The 21,035-nt window shown below is 44.2% G+C and overlaps 1 long non-coding RNA gene across 1 annotated transcript in view; it reads right to left on the bottom strand.

The window, feature by feature from the left end:
- Positions 1-11,537: 11,537 nt before the first annotated feature.
- LOC122442977 overlaps positions 11,538-21,035 on the bottom strand; it is a 64,267-nt gene continuing 54,769 nt past the window's right edge. Inside the window, exons 4-5 of the long non-coding RNA XR_006269861.1 lie at positions 14,675-14,768; positions 11,538-12,105 (exon numbers count right to left, since the gene is read on the bottom strand). This is a non-coding gene — a long non-coding RNA (uncharacterized LOC122442977). The remainder of the gene's footprint in view (positions 12,106-14,674; positions 14,769-21,035) is intronic.

The following is a 21,035-nucleotide window of genomic DNA, read 5'->3' as shown; positions in this document are numbered from 1 at the left end:
GCATCACATGTGATTGTTGTTGAAGGTATTTGCAGATTTGAAGAAAGTCTTTTCCTTGAAGTGGGATGTCTACCATGGGAAGCCTTTCACTGATGAAGAGGGGAGTGCTCCACAGACCCAGCAGTTAGACTGATTGTGGAATTCAGTGTAGGAATGAGCCCAGGACAGGAAGGCATTGTCTTGAGGATCAAACGGCAGACTCAGGATTTTTGGAGTCAGCAGAAGTAGGCTCACATAGATTATCTGGCCCATCTTTTGGCTCATCCAGACAGTCCCATTATAGAAGCGGATCGGGAAGAAGGTGGGCCAGGGGCTTCAGTAAGCACAGAGTAAGTTGCCCCAGTATCTAAAAGGAAATCGATAGATTGGCCCCCCACAGCTATTAATACCCGGGGTTCTTTAGGTGTAATTAGGATGGGAACTTGTGTGGGGACCCCCGGGCACCTTTAGTCCTGATTGTCTTGAGAGTCTGACCCCTGAAACCTACGCCTCTGGGGGCAGTCTCTCGTCCAGTGTGGTCCTTTGCAGACTGGACATGGAGCTGGTGGTGGCTTGGATGCCTGAGGGCAATCCCGCTTGAGGTGCCCCTCCTTTCCACAGTAATAACAAGCCCATCCCTTTTCACCTGGTCCTCAGGGCATTTTTTCTCAGGCTATTTAAGAAGGTTCTCATAGCCATTGTGCAGGCTTCCTGTTCCTTCTTTTTCTGCCTTTCTTTCTTTTCCTCATATTCTCTACCATAATAGACTGTCTGAGACACTTGTAACAGATTATCTAAAGACTGATTTGGCCCATATGCCCATTTTAATAGCTTACGGTGGATATCTGGAGCTGACTGAGTGAGAAATCTATCTTTTAAGATCACTTTTCCCTCTTCACTTTTGGGATGAATCTCAGTGAATCTGTGAAGGGCTTCTCTCAGTCTAGCTAGGAATTTACCAGGAGCTTCCTTCTCCTCCTGTTCTATGTTTGCCAATTTGCCATAGTTTAAAGGCTTAGCATGCGCCTGCCTGAGTCCTTCAAGAATCAGTTCAGTTCAGTTCAGTTGCTCAGTCGTGTCCGACTCTTTGCGACCCCATGAATCGCGGCATGCCAGGCTTCCTTGTCCATCACCAACTCCTGGAGTTTACTGAAACTCATACCCATCGAGTCGGTGATGCCATCCAGCCATCTCATCTTCTGTTGTCCCCTTCTCCTCCTGCCCCCAGTCCCTCCCAGCATCAGGGTCTTTTCCAATGAGTCAACTCTTTGCATGAGGTGGCCAAAGTACTGGAGTTTCAGCTTGAGCATCAGTCCTTCCAATGAACACCCAGGACTGATCACCTTTAAAATGCACTGCTTGGACCTCCTTGCAGTCCAAGGCACTCTCACCTTGAAGAATACATCTGACAAAATGACTCTGATCCCATCTTCCTTTAGCTGTGTTGTAGTCCCAGTCTGGTTCTGTAATTGGGACCACCTGTTTCCCAGTGGGGAGGGCGGTTATATTGTCCTCCCTCTTCCCTACTGATTCATTACCAAGCCGTTCATCTCCATAAGCAACCTCTTTTCCCAGAACTCGAGTTTTTGAGTTGGGAGTCAGCCTTTGTCCCACGATATACATCACATCCTTCCAAGTAAGGTCATAAAGCAGAGTAACACCTTTAAAAGCTCTAATATATTTTTCTTGGTCCTGTGAATAGTCTCCCAGATCCTCCCTGATTCTTTGTATTTCTTGATAAGAAAAAGGCTTATTAACTCTCATAGACTGATTATTTTTCCCAGTACATGCTTCATGAAGAGGCAACAGCTTGTGTGGCTGTTCCTCAGTCTCTCTGGCTGCTCTGCGCGTATGATCCCAGGGATAGATTGGAGAAACCTGCTTTTCCTTATCTCTTTGTCTCCTGTCCTCCATCTCATCTAGCGAAGTAGGAGGACAGGAGGGAGCTGGAGGTTTCACACCCAAATCTATACCCTTAGGACATAAGTCTGGCATATTTTGCAGAGAGAAAAAGGGCAACACATATGCTACTTCTACCCATTTCCCTTGTTTTCTATAGAACCAGTCTAATTGTAAAACAGTTATTATACTTAAGAGACCCTCCAACCTGCCACCATTCGCTATCCTCCAATGGATACTGTGGCCATGCAGTATCACATAGGAAGACCAGGTGTGTCTTCTTTAAGCCCTGGGGATCAAATCTATCCCAGTTTTTCAGGATACAGTTCAAAGGAGTGAGGCTGGAATTGTTAGCTCCCATCTGTAAGAGAGAAAAAAAGCGACCAGCGGCATCTTTCTACCGGAGGCGACCCTCCCTGCTCTAGATGGGGGTGTAGACAGACTTTACACCAAAGCTTTCCTTCCCTGGTCGGACTTAGTCTGTCCCTTACTGACGCAGGCGACCTACTTGTCCTGCCCGGTTCTACCACCGAGAGGACGGGGTGGAGATGCACCAGGGGTAGACCTGATGGCATCCCTGACTGACGTCCAGCTCCTCACCATTAAAACCTTGCTTGCCTCTGATGCCACCCGGGGTGCAATCAGAGTAACCTTCCAGAATGCCGCCCAGGCTAAACCACTGGGGGAAACATTGGTCACCGGAGTGCCTGTGCACAACCCTGAGTCTATTCCTGACCGCAATAAGACCGATATGAACATGAAACTGAGATGTTTCTTCCAAGCGTCACCACACCAGTATAAGAGCCTCCTCTGGTCCACTAAGAGCCAGCGTTACCAAAGGTGGAACGAAAAAACCCAATGTAGTTCCAATCTGAGTAACCTTTAACCTCAGAGATGCTCTTGTAGCTAGAGCTCCATCTAACTTTCGAGCTTTCATTCTTAGCGAGGCAAGGTGCTTCCTGACTGCCAATCCATGTTGGGGACCTAAGTCACAGTACACAGTGACAGCACAGATCACAAGTCCCTTGAAAGTCTGTGATGCGATGGATTAGGTTAGTGCTTCTAATTTCCAAGGAGTTATGAAATGGTCAAAGAGACTGAAAAGTTTGACCGAGAAAGGAGAGTTCGGTCCATACACTTTGCCCATTTCTGGTCGGTCCCCAAAGGAGACGGGTGCTTCTTGGCATTGGCAGGTCGGTATAAACCCCTGACAGGTTTCTGCCATAAGCCGTATGAGGTCACCACGGAACCACAGAGCAGGGCTCCTCGCTTGCTTCATGCAGGGCGTTTCATTCACTCATACAACACACGGTAGAGTTAGTAATGTACAGCGGAAAACGTGTTTGCTAGGAGAACAAAGAACTAGACCTCCAAGCATCCTTACCTTGTCCTGAAGGATCCCGGAAGAGCCCCCAAGATGGAAGGTTGTTGCTGAACCTCAAAAAGATGCCAAGATTCTTGGCTTCCAGAGGAGAAGAATTCAATCCAGGGCCAGAGACAAGGCTTGATCGCTCAGAGCTTTTGTGCAACAGAGTTTATTAAAGTATAAAAGGGATAGAGAAAGCTTCTGACATAGACATCAGAAGGGAGTAGAAAGAGTACCCTACCACTCATGTCTTGACAAGCACTAATCACATACACACGTTGGACTGTCTACTTTTACTCATTCTCTGGGTTGTTTTCATTGTCTTCTAGTTTTTACTATTTATTGTGCCAATGTTCACATTTGTCAATTATTTGAAAATAATTGTCAATATTTATACATACCTTTAAAAATTCCTCAACAGATCCTCAAAAGATATTAAACTTTGATTTCTTCTCTGATACTTCATTTCTTTTCTCTGCCCCAAAGCCATTACTATATAGGAAACAGTCTGAAAACCCACACACCAAAAAGTTAACAGATGCTTTCTGGATAGTGAGATTATACATTATTTTAAATATTTCTAATACCTATATATTATTTGTATGAAATCGTGCATGTTTTTGCAGTGATCATTGCTATATTTAATTAAAAGTTTAGTTACTAGAGCTTTTGAAAATAATGGTAAATTCTTCTCATGGTCTTATTAATTTTTTACTTTCTTAAGTCATTTGAAAAGAAAATTGCACATAGAAGCTAATCAACAGCCTTTGAAAGATATCAGTGTTTCATAGTGTTTGTTTCTTTTGCCATCATTTTCTTTGATTTTCATATCTGTCTTTCAATTCTCCTAAAATATTTATATATAAGTATTTTTTTTTTATCAGTTTGCTGGTGTCAGCCCTCAAGAATCAGTTCTTCAGCTGGCTGACAAAATGTAGGAAGCTATTGCTTCTGTCTTATGTTAAGGAACAGATCATTCTGTCTTCTCTGATGATTCATAATTCAGCAAAGTTGTCAAACCTCAAAAGTAATAAATTATGTTTGTGTCTAATCTTTGTGAAATCCTGACTAATTTGCTGATAATTAGTGGGACATTAGCCATAATATTTTTTAATTGGGTACAGTCTGTGAACTATATCCCACTTAACTGTAACTCTTTTCAATTGATAGATAACTGTTGGCCTTTGTATGTGTATTTCTTTATGGTTTGAGAAAATTACACTCACTCAGGGCCTCTGTTAAAATGAACTACAACCTCTGAGTGTTATTGCATCAAGTTAAATTGCCAACCTGCAAATATAGCCACTTGATGTCACCTCTGACCCAGCCTTCAAGACCTCCTAAGGGAGCAAGGAAAGAAGGACTAGGTAGCATAGGGTGGTCACTTTCAGAGCTGGTGCTTCACATCTTCTTTCACTCCCTTTTCCTGCTGAGTACTGCTTGCTACTTTTCAATACTTTGGAGCTCTCTGTACCCAAGTCCTGTTTGCAAAAGCAGTTCATTAAGCCTGCAGAGAGCCAGCCAGTCCAAATCATCTTATGCTCCATCTTTGCCAATTTCAGAATTTACCAATTGAAATATTAAACTAAATAATAAAACACATTTATTAATGTAGTTACACTTAGTGATGAAAGCGTGTAAATGAAGTTCTTCCCAAGTAGAATTTTTTTATAGTGATGATATATCTTTTTCAATTTTATTTATTTTTGGCTATGCTGGGTCTTTGTTGCTGTGTGCAGGCTTTCTCTAGTTGCAAAGAGCAGGGACTACTCTCTAGTTGTGGTGTGCAGGCTTCTCACTGCAGTGACTTCTCATGTTGCAGAGCACGGGCTCCAGGCCTGCAGGCTCAGTAGTTATGGCTCATGGGCTTGGTACAGCATGAGGAATCTTCCCAGACCAGGGATTGAACCCATGTTCCCTGCATTGGCAGGTAGATTCTTAACCACTGGACCACCAGGGAGTCCTCTCTGTGTAGAATTCTTAAATAGAATTACCCACTTTCTTATTAGAACTTCTCCCCTTTGGCACTGTCCCTTACTATGGCCTAGAACTCATCATCATGCTGTTTCCTAGGCCTTTTCTCTGTGTATTTTTCTTTCCTCTAGTTCTCAAGCTTTCAGAGCTACTTCCTTCTTTCATGTATGTTTATCTGTCCCATTTCTTTTTTTATTATTATTATTATTTTTTTATTAGTTGGAGGTTAATTACTTCACAACATTTCAGTGGGTTTTGTCATACATTGATATGAATCAGCCACAGATTTACACGTATTCCCCATCCCGATCCCCCCTCCCACCTCCCTCTCCACCCGATTCCTCTGGGTCTTCCCAGTGCACCAGGCCCGAGCACTTGTCTCATGCATTATCTGTCCCATTTCTATTCTCTCAGTATTCAGCTTATCTGAAGAAGATCTTGGGATCTGAGTTGACCACACTCATGAGCTGTTAGTGTGATGTGGCAGGGATAAAATTCCATGGGAGTGTACCATGCCTGGTCTTATATGATATGGCTATCTTCCCACATACAAATTATTAATGCTATATGGTCTTCCTTACAATGCGGGGTTGCAGAAACAGCCATTAAGGAAAGATGTAGACTTAGTCAATGAATGGGAGCCTCCCCTTGTATGAATGGAGGAGACTGCCCAGAGCACAGAGGGTACAGGATTCCAAAAGTGACCTGACACCTGGCACCGTGATCATGTAAGATATTTGGACCAAGCGCCTTCTGGACCCCAGAAGTGTTAGCCAGTGAAGCCTTCCTGGAGGGATCTTTGCTTTAACCAGCTAGAAGTGGTTTACTCGTTAAGCTCTCCACAGAGAATGGGAAAAGCAGGCAGAAATCAATAGAATTTGTTTTGTGGTGAAAGTTGCCACTGATGAAAGACTGCTTAGGGTTCCCACCAGCTTCAACAGCAAGGTTAATTAAACCATTATCCTGCTGGCTGGCATTGAAACAGTGGAAGCCTTGAATCAGCAAGGCAGTTTCAAAAGTGTTCGGCTGAAAACAGAGTTAAGACACTCCTTGTCCTGCTCTCTAATGGGGACCCAGTCCTGGGCACCGACCTTCCGCACTGACAGACTGGATCAGCTTCCATGGATCTTGCATTAGCTGCACAACTTCCTTCCTAGTCTGATTGGGCGTCATTGGCCTTTTCACCCCAGTTCCCGTAGCACTGTAAGAGCTCTATTTTAATACCTGACTTGGGAAGCTTATGGGCGGTTCCCGGTGGTGATAAAGTGTGTCTTGTTTTCCAGGAGCACAAGCAGCAGCTGGCCACGTGACAGTTGTTAGTTACACAGTTGCTGATTTGTGTCTATTATCCCTCCCAGTAAGGGGATGTGCAGGAGCCGCTGGTGGTGGTCTCTGGCAATACGGTCTTGATCTATAAAGATTTCTTATCTTATTGCCATGAAAAAGCACTGTATAAACTTGTTTTTCCAAAAGGCTGTTATGAAAAAAGGCAGTAATGAAAACATACACCTGGCGTATTTTGCCGTGGTGTCTCCCATGTCCTGAGAAGAGTTCAAAGGGCAGGGTCACTAGCTGACTTGGAGTTTCTGACCCGGATATTTAGTGGCCAGTGGTATAAATGATTCAGCAGAGAAAGGTGGAGAGTATCCTATTGTCTTAGTTTCCTGTTGCTACTGCAACAAATTACCACAAAGCAACACATACATGATTGGAACTGAGTCCCCCTGCTTGTGTTTACAATTAATTTCTCTATCCAAAACTTTATTTACTCTTTCTTGCCACCTGCCCGCTCAGGATTGAGGAGTATCAAAGAAAAGAGGGAACTGAAAGTAAGCAGGCCCGTTTGGGGCATTCCCAGGTTCAAAAGCCCCTGTGACCCAGTTTCTTTTCTTTTTTTTTTTTTTAATTATTTTTTTCTTTTGACTGCATTCCAACACATGTGGGATTTTAGTTCCCTGACCAGGGACCAAACCTGGACCCCCTGCATTGGAAGTTCAGAGTCTTAACCACCGGACCTCCAGGGAAGTTCCCCATGTTGTTTGTAGGGGAAAAAAAGACTTTAATCCCCTAGGCCTTTCCCGAATTCCAAAGAACAGACTCAAGCAGTTAGTAATTAGGAAAGTGAGGGAATGCAGAAACAAAGGAAAAGCTGTCAAGAAACAATAGTTCAGCAGTAGAATAGGCGCTCTAGTTCCTCCCCAAGGGATACATATAACAACCTGAGGCATATGTTTGAGTTGTTCTGCAGACAGGAAGATCCCTACACAGATAGCTTATAGCGACTATATGCTGACCACAAGCTTTAGACCCCAGACTGGCTGGAACCAGAGGGCTGAGGACTCAGTTCAGTTCAGTTGCTGAGTCGTGTCTAACTCTTTGCGACCCCACGGACTGCAGCATGCCAGGCTTCTTTGCCTATCACCAACTCTGGGAGCTTACTCAAACTCATGTCCATCGAGTCGGTGATGCCATCCAACCATCTCATCCTCTGTCATCCCCTTCTCCCCCCAGGTTGAGGATTAAGATTCCCAAAACTTTACCCTCTGACCACACCACCAGCCCATCAGAAGAAAGTCCACAAGCTGCAACCTGCATCCCAGATGTTGCCTTAAAAACCCTTCCCCGAAAGGTTTTAAGGAGTTTGAGTCTCAAGCATGAGCTCCCTGTCCTTGCTTGAAACCTGCAGAAACCACTGCACTTCCGTCCTCCATGAGCTGGTGTCCATGTGGCGGGTGAGCGGACCCACGTTCAGTTCGGTAACATTATCTCACAGTTCCGGGGGGGTCAGAAGTCTGAAATGGGTCTTACAGGGCTAAACTCAAGGTGTTGGCAGGGTTTCGTTGCTTCTCGGGGCTATAGAGAAGTGCCTATCTCCTTGTTTTTCTAGGTTCTAGAGGCTTCCTGCATTCCTTGGCTCATTGCCTCCAGTTATGAATCTCATCAGTCCAGCTGCTTTTGATGTTGTGTCTCCTTCTCTGACTCTTCTGCCTTCTTTTCCTTAAAAGGACCCTTGTGGTTACATTAGACTCACCAGGTACCGCACAGGAATCTCCCACATTACATGATCCTTAGATACATCTGCAAGTTCTCTTTGCTATGTAAAGTAACATATTTGCAGGTTCCAGGGAAAAGGACATGGACATCTTCTGGGAAGCATTATTCTGCTTACCACACCTATTAAGGAAATTGTTGCTTTTCTATCTCAATATTAGAGTTGTTTCAAATTCCCTTTGCCATGAGAGGACAAAATAGCAATGTGGATATGGTCCCTCAGAGACACAGAAACCCATTTTCCATTATCAAGTGCAATTTCAGGAAATGGCCGTTTTAAAGGACCATAAAGATAATGGCACCCCTGGTTGAACAGATGGCCTCTCAGCGCAGCTCTGAGCTAGGTGCAGGAACAGTGTCATGGCTGGGGAGGTGGGGAGGGAGGGCATTTGGGGAGTGCAGTGTAGGATGCGGGTGTTAGAAAGGTAAAAGGGCCTCTCCTCGGAGCTGCATGCTCAGTCTTCATGTCTCCTGAGTTTCTAGGTTATTTGGGAAAAAAAACCCACTCTAGAGATGTCAGTCAGCCTTGAAAAACAAGAACGTCCTCTTTCTTAACTGCTCTCCCTGTCCCGAAAAGCTGAGATGGAGCAGGAGCTCAGAGAAATGTGCAAAAGTCGAAAGAGCCTGGGCTTGGGAGTTGCCAGAATGGGGCTCTAGTCTCTGCTCTGTGAAACTTGGACCGTATTGTGTAATCTTTGTGTCAGATGACAATGTCTGCCTCTTAGGGTTGATGTACTGATTAGACACAGTGTATGTAGCGCTTCCAGTATACTGGTTGGCTCATGGCGGGTGCTCAAAATAGTCAGTGCCATCATGACTATTATCATCATCATCATAATTAGAACAGAAAATGGAAATTGGAATCAAGTCTTCCAGGAAAATTTCTCACACTGTTGCAGCCATTAGACATTTGACTGAACCAGGGGAGAGAATTTGCAGGCAAGAATGATAAAGAAAAATGACTCCCCCTTTCCCATGCCCTGTGCCCTCCCTACCCAGACACCCCTCTAGAAGAAGTCTTGGGAGTACCTTCTTAGGCTCTAAATAAAAGAAAAAACAACTTGAACGCAGTAACATCCTCAGTTTTGAAGATGCCAAAATTAAGCCAGCAGGAAGCAATTTAGTTCTTCAGATTACGGGCTGAATTACTCTAATTGTATTCTCTCCCCACAAATTTTGAGATTTGAAGAGGCTCTGCCTTTCCCTCCAGTGTTCAGAATTAGCTGAGATGAAGAGTCATACAAAGAGAGCTCAAATTGTCACTGGCAATGCTGACGGGGAGCCATGACTTTAGACCTACAGCCATGTGGGTTTGCCATCAATTTACCCCAGTGAGATGAACTTACTTACCCAGGTCCCAGCCTAGCAGGACAAGTCAGGGACTCCCAGAGTGCTGGCCTTGACTCTGGTCTGACCAAAAACATATCAGAATGCCTATGTCCTGGAGACTTGCTTGTTCCAAAGTAAAACCACTGTTGAAGCAGTTCAATCATAGGTTGGAAAAGAATTTCCAGACACAGTGGGAGTGGAGGGGAGTGAGTTTATTAAGAACAAAGATCAAAGAAAGAGTGGGCCCTGCGAGCACTGTTGGCCAACCTCCTGACAGACCTGGGAAAATTGACAGTTTTCGTGGGTTAATAGCCAGTTTTTATAGCCTCAAGACAAAGACAATTCCAGCTGGAAGGTTGGTGTTAGCTGGTTGATTGGGGTGTGATAGGGTGTTTACTGGAAGGGGCATCTTTTCCTAACTGGGAGTCAGCCAGGCTTATGTGTGACCTTGTTAGTGATAATCAGGGGGCTTTGGGCAAGGTTACAAAGGGGCTCAGTCACCTTCAGAGGTGACCTTGGTTCTGGACTCCGCTTCTGTGGCCTTGGGGCAGAACTCAACAATAACCCCAAGGAAGACGATGGACCATGCTCAGTTGCTTCCACCAAATTCACCAGTCAGAAATCCCGCCTCCTCCCATGGGCAAGAAAGGGTGAGAGGTGATGAAACAGGTCAGGAGAACTACTCTAGCAGGAATTCCTTTGCATCAGAACCTGAGGCGCTGGCACTTCCCTCATGGTCCATGGCTAAGACTCTGCATTCCCAACACAGGCAGCCCTGGTCTGATCCCTTATCAGGGAACTAGATCCCACATGCCCCAACAAAGATCGAAGATCCCACATGCTGCAACTAAGACCTGGAGCCGCCAAATTAAACAAACAAACCTGAGGCCTGAATCACTGGCTTTGGGGGAAGCCAGCTGCCGATCATAAAACTCTCAAGCAGCCCCATGGGTGGGGAACTGAGGCCTCCCGCCAGCCGCCCACACTGACTCGCCAGGCTTATGTGTGAGCCACTTAGGAAGCAGACCCTAGCCCTAGTCAAGCCTTCAAACGCTGGTACCTGTTGCGAATGATAACTTTTGTCAGTTAAGCAAATCAGATCTCCATTTGATGAGCAGCTAATCAATGAAACAGATAACCTGAACAGCTGAGCGTGGATGAAGAAGATACATTTGATGTGTTGGGCAGTAAAAACAAGGTGTGTACTGAAAGGAATACCTGCTACGTGATCCTAGAGCTCGGTTCCACAGGCAAGGATGCAGTCTCGGTTAGAAAGCTATAATTTGGTCCCGTCCCTTCCTAACAGCTAGTGTCATTTTCTCTAATCTTTCATTTTCTCTTTTCCCATTCCTTTATGTATCTGTGTACAAGCATATTGCATTTGTTTGGGGCTTTAAAATTTTTTTTTTTTTTAATGGCCAGTGATGTGTTTTGACTAGCATCAAATGGACATGGGGTGAAGGAAAGCTGTTTTTGTTAAACCTTTTTTCCATAATGGCATGCTAGTTCAAACTTTATCTTTATTCTTCATATTTTTAACAAAGAAACTGAGGGATTTAAGATAAGGTCTGACTCCTGTAGGACCACACTGCCTTAAATCCCAAGAATGAAAACTCGAAGAGTAGAAACAAGAATAAATTGTACGGGCTTCTTGTGATTTAAGTTTATGCATGTCAGTTTCTTGGGCAATGAACTCAATATCCTCAACCAAAACAGACAAAAGGGTCACATAACATTGAATGTGATCTCAGTGAGACAGCAGTGAGCGGTTCTGAAGAGAGACTTAATTCCCTGACCAAGAATTGAACCTGAGTAGCCTGGGTGAAAATCAGGAATCCTGGCTATTAGTCCACCATCGGCTAGAGGCTAGAAGCAAAGTGGCCTTGGCTCTGTCCCCCGTTAGAAAGCAAGAATGTTTCAAGGAGAAAAAATGGTGAAAACAGGTACAAAGTTTTATTATTAGAGACACAGCACAGCGTATGGGAGGGCACACAGTGAAGCAGTTTATTTAAGTGAGAGGCAAAGCAGAAATATAGGTCTGGAAAGAAAGGGTGTGGCGTCCTCTCTGATGAGGAGGAGCGTAATAAAGAGGTGATTTAAATCATTTCAATAGGACAGTCCTTCTGGGTCCTTGCCTTTGAACAATTATGTATTTTTTCACACCTGACCAGCCCTGGGACACTCCCCCAGTACATGTACACATCTTTTTGCTAAGATGGATCCCACCTCAGAGGCCTGTGGGTGCATGTCCACACTTGTTATGGGGGAGCGGTAGTGACCCCTCCCTTTTTGACCCCCAAGGAGCCTTCCTCTGCATGTGCAAACAGGGAAGTTTTCCTTGGTCTCAGGAGTGGTCATTTTTATCTCTTTACTTTAGCAGAGTCCAGCTTCTGCCTCTAGCTTTATCCTTGGAGTATCTGGGTGAGAAGAAAACTTCAGTTTTACTCCATTTGACAAACACCAGTTGTCCAGCCCAGGGGCCCGTCTGTCTCCTTCCTCATCTAGACCTGGAAACAAATAAAAAAGAAGCAAACAACAACAAACTCAACATCAAAAAGACATTACAACTCTAGAGGTCTCCTAACAGCATAACTGAAGAGATGCTGTGATGCCGTGTAAAACAGAGAAATGGTCAAAGGGAAAAACGATGTATAGCAAAGAAAGACAACTAACAACCATAGAAAAGGGTGAGGAAATATTTCCTGCTTGACTCTAAGCCACATGCCAGACAAATGTTCCTGGCCTCACTTTTGGAAAACCGCCTGATCCTGAGAACCAGCCATCATTGTTGTCCCACAGGAACGTGATCCACGAACTTGGGTGGGAGGTTATTGTTATTGCTCAGTCACCCAGTCGTGTCCGGCTCTTTACGACCCCATGGACTGCAGCACGCCAGGCCTCCCTGTCCCTCACCATCTCCTGGAGTTTGCTCAAGTTCATGTTCATTGCATCGGTGATGCTGTCCAGCCATCTCATCCTCTGATGCCCTCTTCTCCTTCTGTCCTCAATTTTTCCCAGCATCAGGGACTTTTCCAATGAGTCATCTGTTGGCATCAGATGACCAAAATACTGGAGCTTCAGCTTTAGCATCAGTCCTTCCAGTGAATATTCAGGGTTGATCTCCCTTAAGATTGGAGGGAGGAGGGTGTCCTAAATCTTTGATAACTACAGATGAAGTTCATACATCACCAACAATGCTATCAAGTCAGAAAAGGAAAAGTGTTATTTGACTAGAAAACATCCACCATTTAACCATTGGCTTGAAAGGTGCATTCCCATCTTCCACACTTTCATTCCAAGAAAAAAAGACAATTGCTATAGAACCAATGGTAACAATCTACCTTGGATGTTGTTAGTCTACTTATTTGAAACCCAGAGAAGTTTTTTCTTTCCTTAAATAGAAGCATGCTCTAGCAGTACCTATATGCTGTTTCACCTAATTCCTCACGAATCTGTACACAAAGTAAGGCAGTTATTATGGCCCAGAGAGATGCTGTCATGTTCTGACTATGAAGACTCCAGGCCTCACAGTCAGGCACTGCAGGCAGGATGCTCATTTCCAAGGGTCAGGAGTTTCCCACGTGCAGGCGTGTGTGAGCACGCGGGAATGCCGTGACTGCCATCGTCATACCGCTTGTGTTAATGTACACTGGGGGATTTCCCCGGGCTCCTCTGCATCAGATCGGAACTGGTGCCCACATTAATAAGTGACTTGATGGTTTCCTCCCTTCAAAAAAGAGAAAAACAGAGCTCCTGCTGCTTTTCCTAGTTTGGGGCTGTCCAGGGCAGCTCTGTTCACAGGTGAGGCTTCATGAAAACAAGATGCACCACTCACAGCTCTCTCTGAGCCCAGCAGGCTTCCAGAGCCCCTCTGTTAATTGTGAGCACTGGGTGGGTCCTTTGTTACGAGAGGAAGGAAGGACGTTGGAGGGCGAGGGCTGCCTTCGAGGACATGAATCTTCTTCCCCCTAGCCCGCCTGGGTGGTGTCCGTGCACCGCCTCCAGGACAGCTGACTCAGGCCCCCCTGACCCCCTCGGCCAGTGCCCTCAGTAGCGCAGGCTCTGGTCAGCGGAGACCCTGCTTTTCCCCCGGCCCCATGCCACCTACTCACTTGGAGTAAGAGAAAGGGAACAGTTTTCTCCCTTTTCCCCCTTTCTCTATTGCTGCCTCTTTCTTTTTCTCCTCCTTATGTCCTCCTTGCCACATATGCATGTGCACGCACACACACACACACACACACACACAGACACATCCTGTGATGACGTGATATCATAAGAAATATGTATTTGGTGTTCACACCAGTTCCTCACACAAAGCTTCTAAAACCCTTATAAATCCCTGAGCGCAGGTCTGAGAGATGCATCTTTCTTTATTCGTAATAAGCGCACCTGAGCTTGTGCCCATGAGGTGACTGGGAGGATGCGGGCTGGTTGCCAGAGGAAGCAAGCACAGTAAAGGGCTGGACTTCAGCCCTGCTCCCCAACCAGAGAGAGGGGAGAGGCTGCGGGTCCAGCTAACCACCCACGACTGGGGATTTAACCAGCAGAACCCACAAAAACCCTGAATGACTGGATTCAGAGAACATCTGGTGGATGGTAACTAGACCTGTGGGGTTCGTTTTGAAATGTGTAGAAGTATTTGTTGATTGGAAAAAATGCACAATGTGAGGGCTTTGAGTTCAGTTATATTCCCTGAATATCTTCACTGCAGGCTAGGAGATAGCCTCTCAGATAGCTCTGAAGAACTGCTCCAAAGTGATAGGGGAGGAGCCAGTGTACAGATGAATTTTTTTGGTTCAGAAACACATATAGCCAAGCACATGTCTTGCTAAAAGATAACAGCTGGTGGGAATTCTCTGGCGGCCCAGTGGTTAAACTCTGAGTTCTCACTGCAGGGATGCAGGTTTTTGATCTCTGGTCAGGAACTAAGATCCTGCAAACCTCAAGGGGAAAAAAAAATTACAGCTAATCACAAAAAACAGATAACATAAGTTAATAATTTTAGTGCTTATCTCTGGATGGAAAGATGCAACAATCTGGAATCACGGAAATTCTTCCTTAGCTATGCATCTTTACCGTCTAGGGGACTGGATATCCACAGCGCCGAATTCCATCCAGGATGTCTTGCAGTTCTGGGATGGCAACAGGTAAAGACTTGATCCTTGCAGAACTGGAATGGAAGGCAACATCTTTTGTTTGTGTACTGAATCACTGTGTTGTGTAAAAGAGCTAACATAGTGTCAAGTTACACTTCAAAACCAAACAAACAAACTGTGGTTACCAGAGGTAGAGATGGGGTGAGGTACGATTGAATGAAAGCAGTCAAAGGGTACAAACTTCCTATAAGAATTGGGATATAAGGTACAACATAATAAGGACAATTAACACTGTTGTATGTTATATACAAAAGCTGTTAAGAGTAAACCCTGAGTTCTCATCACAAGGAAAAAAAGCTTTTTTCTATTTCTCTAATTTTGTTTTTATATTAGATGATCGATGTTCACTAAACTTGTGGTAATCATTTCCTCATGTATTTAGGTCCAATCATGATATTGTATTCCTTAAACTTATACAATGATGTGTATCTATTATATCTCAATAAAACTAAAGGGAAAAAAAGAAACAGTGGATCTGGTGGGTAGGAAGGAATATTCTCCAAGCATTCAGATATCCCGCATTTCATAGAGTAGTAATATTTACATATTTACATAGTTGGATTCTTTAGCATTTTCTTTTCCCTGAATTACTTAGTGTTCCTTTTTTGATTATTTCTTCACTTGAAACTCACGTTCATATATTAAATACCAACTTAAGACTGTGTCTCAGGTTACGACAGTCAAAAGCAAAACAACCTCTCTTTACTTCTCTTCCCCAAACCATACATTACATCGATAAGTAGAAAATTCTAAATTCTGCAAGGGCAGGAATCTTTGACTATGCTGTGGAGCAACTAAGCCTGTGAGTCACAACGATTTCGCCTGTGCCGAAGAGCCCTGGAGCTACAACAACTGAGCCCATGTGTCACAGCCTCTGCAGCCTGTGAGCCCTAGAGCCTCTGCTCTGCAACAAGAGGTCACCAAAGAGAAGCCCGGGCACTGTGATTAGAGAGCAGCCTCCACTTGCCTCAGTGAGAGAAAAGCCCAAAGCAACAGAGACACAGTACAGCCCAAAGTAAAATATATCCCTACATAAATAAAAAAGAGTGCGTTGTCAAGGACTTCCTGGGTCCAGGGTTAAGACTGCATGCTTCCACTGCAGGGGGCAAGGGTTTGATCCCTGCAGAGAAGTTCTGCATGCTGTGCAGTGCGGACAAAGGAAAAAAAGAAAGAGTACATTGTCAAACGGGTTACCTCTGTGGGAATACGGGGCTCAGTCCCACTGGGACCGAGGAACGGTAAAGCCGACTTCAGAACTGTCTCACTAAGAGGTGAGGTGCTGGACTTGGACTCCCAAGGCCAACGTTCGTTTGTCTAAGGAGGCTCTGTGGACAGTCACTCTCTGCACCCGTGGTCTGCTGCACTTGCAGGCTGAGCACACACCTGAACCAGAGAGAGGGAGGAGGTGGGAACCAGAGAGGTGGGAGGAACTGTAGGTAGTTCAGTAACCATCCTCCAGTGAGTCTCCAGGGCAAGCTTATGTGCACTGAGAGCATCTGCTGCAAACTGCCATCACAACCAAGGCACCCTGCCTTCTGCCACTGGGTAATTGGTCCAGGCTAGCATATAAGATCTGAGTCAAGGCTAGTCATTCCCTCAGATCTTTGTGAACTTGCACTGAGACAAGTAAGGCATACCTTGTCTAGGGTCAGAGATGAGAGATGAGAGTCTGGGAGCTGCAGGCAGCTAGGTTTCAGTCACATGGAAGAAGCTGACGTGACAGAATGAGGTTTATCAGTGATGGAGGCGGGGATGAGATATTAGAGGGAGTTCCAGCTGCATTCCAGGCTCTGGTCCTTGAAGCTCGTTTTCCCCAGGCCTCCAGTTTACATCTACAAGCCAAAATATTTCTTCTTGTACCATGCACGTTCAAACTGGGCTTTCATAACTTGGAACCAGAGAAGTCTCGACTGCTTTTGAACGACCCCCTTTCCAAAATGATTTATTCCTCGAATCTGCTGCAGTTCCTACAAGTCATTCAAAAGAGAGCCACTCTCTGGAATTAAAACATTGCCCCTCCAGAATCCCCAGCAATGTGCAAATACCCCAATACATTTAACATCAAAAACCAAGATGCAAAATCATATCAGGCAACCTAACAACTTTAGAACAGGAAAGCGAAGTTCAGCTGTTCAGTCCCTCAGTCATGTCCGACTCTGCGACCTGGTGGACTGTAACACACCAGGCTTCCCTGTCCGTCACCATCTCCCAGAGCTTGCTCAAATTCATGTCCATTGAGTCAGTGATGCCATGCAACCATCTCATCCTCTGCCACCCCAGGTTTAATTGGATCATGTCTAAACTGAGAAATGGTTCTGAGGGCATCAATTAAATCTGTGACTCAAGGCATTTTATCATTTCCTCTGTGTAAAACTTTCGGCCTTCTAAAGAAATGGGCATGCTAATTAGAAAGGCAGGCACCGAGGGCATTTCCTGGCGTCCAATGGTTAGAACCCCTTTCACTGCTGAGGCCCCGGAGCGATAGCTAAGGTCCCGCAAGCCATGCAGCACAACCAAATACATAATAAAAATGAAGTAAAGAGTAAAAAACAAGCGTTGAGAATGGAAAATAAAAGTTGGACAGTGTAAAATCTCTGTAAAATAGAAACAGCTCTGTGATAAGGTTGATAAGATCTCCAGGATATACTGTGTTAGTTTTTATTCAAGAAAGAGGAATAATAAGAATATGTATATGTTCACATAAATAAATATTGAAAGGTCATCCAAGAAGCAAAGGTGACTAATAAAAGTGGTTACCTGGGGGAACTGTGTGGACAGGACAGGCAAGGAACAAGGCTCCTCAAGGTATGCACACCCTTATATATGTTTTGATTTCATGTGCATGTCTTACCTATTCAAACTGAGATTTAAAATATAATAAAGTTAACCCACTTTTCCCAAGAGCTGAAGTGAACAGCACAGAACTCCAGAGATGAACCATTGACAAGCCAACTGATGTTGACCCAGACAAGACAGCTGCATCTAATGAAGACTCAGGAATAATCCACCTACCTCAAAACCAAAGGGCTTTAAAAAACCAAAAGATTTTTTTAAACTGCATGCATCTCATTTTGAAAGGAGAAGGAAGAACTAATGATGTCAAGCACATAGGAAACTTAAACCTAAACATAAACTTAGGAAAATGCTATGAAGAAAGGAAAAGATTGGCATTTTCTCCTCAATGTTGAAAGAGGGAAAAAGAGAAAGAGGAAAATACAGGAGTAAATAATGTAAAAATGTGAGAAGTCCACACATTGCAGGGCTAAGTGTCTTTTTCATGAGGGCATTCATCTGGAAGTCATTTCTCAACATTGATTCAGACATGTCTTGATTAATACAAAGCAAAATTTATGAATGGGATAATGATACAATCTGAGTAATTCAATAAATTATTCAGACTTATTTAATTCCAATTCCATGGATATTAAAGTTAATTAATGTATATAAAAGCTTTTTGGGAAAAAATGGAGACTACTATAAAAATATTACTTTTTAAGTTAAAAAATGATCATTTTTAAATAAAGATTTAAAAAATTGGAATGTTTCCTGATTTATATCTGAGACAGTAATACTATTTCATTCTTATGATGTATATGAAGAGAGTTAATCAAAATGAAGATTTCTTAACTAATAACGCTTGTTTTCATATTTGCAGCAAAATTGTCATAAATAATCTCTCATTGCTATCATGTTATTAGGATTAGGTGTTTAAATGAAAATGATGAGAGTTGAAATATAGAAAAATGTAGACCAGAATAGGAGATAAATGGGTAGTCAGCAGACGGGCATAGGGAAGAGCGTTAGGGGACAGAACTGATGGAGACTGTCCAGTTCTAGGAGGTCTCGGTCCCCATGCCCAGCATCATGGAAGGTGAATGAACGCGCCAGCCCGTGGGAGCAGGCAGCAGCTGGAGAGCACCTGATCCGTCCACGGAGGGGACAGGAGGTTCAACCCCAGCTCATCACCTGGGCTCGGGGTTTCTAGGTCCTCACTTCTCTTTCTAAGAGGAGATGGAAATCTGGATTTTTATGTGAACTCAACTGTTTTTCATATCATGGCCAAAGCTCAAGAAGGCTGTAACCTGTAACAGACTCAGGCATCCAGGTCTGTGGGGAGTCTTAAAATGATAGTGACTTATATGAAATCAGCCTTTTACCGTAAATAATAGGAATTAGCAAATTACAGCCCAGAGGAATCCAGCCTATCTCCTTTCTATAAACAAGGCTTTATAGGAACACCGCCACACACACTTGTTCGCATCTTGTCAGTGCTGCTTTGTGCTGCAAATGGAGTCTCAGATATTTACTCTCTGGCCCTTTACAGAAGAAGCTTGCCAACTGTCATCATATTTTGATCAGTAGCAGATCTGAATCTGTTATGTTGGATTATGGTTTAAGAGGATCCTACTAAATTTTAATGTCAAATTAAGCAAGAAAAATTTCTTTCCTGGAATATAGGTTAGACCATATAACTGTTTTGCTTTAAAAATTTAACTCAATTGAATCTTATAGGATATGGCTGTTAAGAACATTTAGTAAAAATTATTTTCCATATTTACTGACCTCTGTGTGTTGTGTTAGTCGCTCAGTTGTGTCCGACTCTTTGCGACCCCAGGGACTGTAGCCTACCAGGCTCCTTTGTCCATGGGATTCTCCAGGCAAGAGTACTGGAGTGGGTTGCCGTTTCCTTCTCAATACTGATCTCTGTAGATTATAGGTAAGTGTGTTAAGAAAAACTAAGCAGATAAACAGCAAGGTCTTATTTATAGCACAGGGAATTCTATTCAATATCCTGTAATAAACCATAATGAAAATAATATGAAAAAAGAGTATATATATATGAAACAGACTAAGAAAACCAAAAAATGTCAGAAATGCCTTTTCTATGATTATGCAGCAAAAGTAAACCTAAATCTTGAAAAAAGAGAAATTACTTTTCACTTGCACCATCTAGAGGTGGAAAATAAAATTGCATGCTATATCTTGGACCATTGCCTGCTGCTGCTAAGTCGCTTCAGTCGTGTCCGACTCTGTGCAACCCCATAGACGGCAGCTCAACAGGCTGCAACTTCCCTGGGATTCTCCAGGCAAGAACACTGGAGTGGGCTGCCATTTCCTTCTCCAATGCATGAAAGTGAAAAGTGAAAGGGAAGTTGCTCAGTCGTGTCTGACTCTTCACAACTCCATGGACTGCAGCCTACCAGGCTCCTCCGTCCATGGGATTTTCCAGGCAAGAGTACTGGAGTGGGTTGCCATTGCCTCCGTGCCTGCTAAGTCGCTTCAGTCCTGTCCCACTCTTTTCGACCCCGTGGACTGTAGCCCACGAGGCTCCTCTGTCCATAGAATTCTCCAGGCAAGAATCCCGGAGTGGGTAGCCACTCCCTTTTCCAGGGGATCTTCTCGACCCAGGGATGGAACCCGCATTTCTTACATCTCCTACATTGGCAGGCAAGTTCTTTACCGCTAGCACCACTTGGGACGCCCCATACCTTACCAGAATAAGGACTTCCCAGGCGGGTAAGGAACACGTCTACCAATGCAGGAGACTCCGGTTCCATCCCTGGGTTGGGAAGATCCCTCGGGGCAAGAAATGGCAACCTGCTCCAGTATTCTCGGCTAGAGAAATCCATGGGCAGAGGAGCATGGTGGGCTACAGTCCATGGGGCCACAAAGAGTTGGACATGACTGAGCAACTATCACACACACACACACACACACATATTGTTTCTTTATGGCTAGACCGTATTTATTTCGGGCCCACATGTTTCTTTTTAATTTATCTTATTTTACATTGGAGGAAGTTGTTTACAACAATTGTGTGGTTTCTGCAACATCAACATGAATCAGCCACAGGTATACCCATTCCCTCCACCTCCCACACCATCCTAGCCCTCTAGGTGCCAACACGTCATGCTGCTTAGATTTTTAAACCTTCTGTTATTATAGTCACTTTCTATGTGACATTCAGTCAAAATAAACTTTTCTTTTGCTGAAGGCCTGCCTTTTGGGTCATCTGTGAAAAAACTGAAAGGTGTAAGTTGGACATCCTTGTGTATGTGTGTTGAAACATCTTTGTCTTTCTTAACAAGTACCTTCATTGTATCAATAGGTAAAGACTTCTTGTAGGATTTTTTATAATAATCCATATGTATCATCTCCAAGGGCTTCCCTGGTGGCTCAGTGGTAAGGACATCTGCTCTGTCAGTGCGGGAGAACCCGGGTTCAACCCTGGGTGGGAAATCGCCCTGGAGAAGAAATGGCAACCCACCCCAGTACTCTTG

The sequence above is a fragment of the Cervus canadensis genome, chromosome 6 (assembly GCF_019320065.1).
Source record: "Cervus canadensis isolate Bull #8, Minnesota chromosome 6, ASM1932006v1, whole genome shotgun sequence".
NCBI lineage: Eukaryota > Metazoa > Chordata > Mammalia > Artiodactyla > Cervidae > Cervus > Cervus canadensis.
Note: the sequence above shows the minus strand (reverse complement) of the source record. Positions and strands in the feature narration are given on the sequence as shown.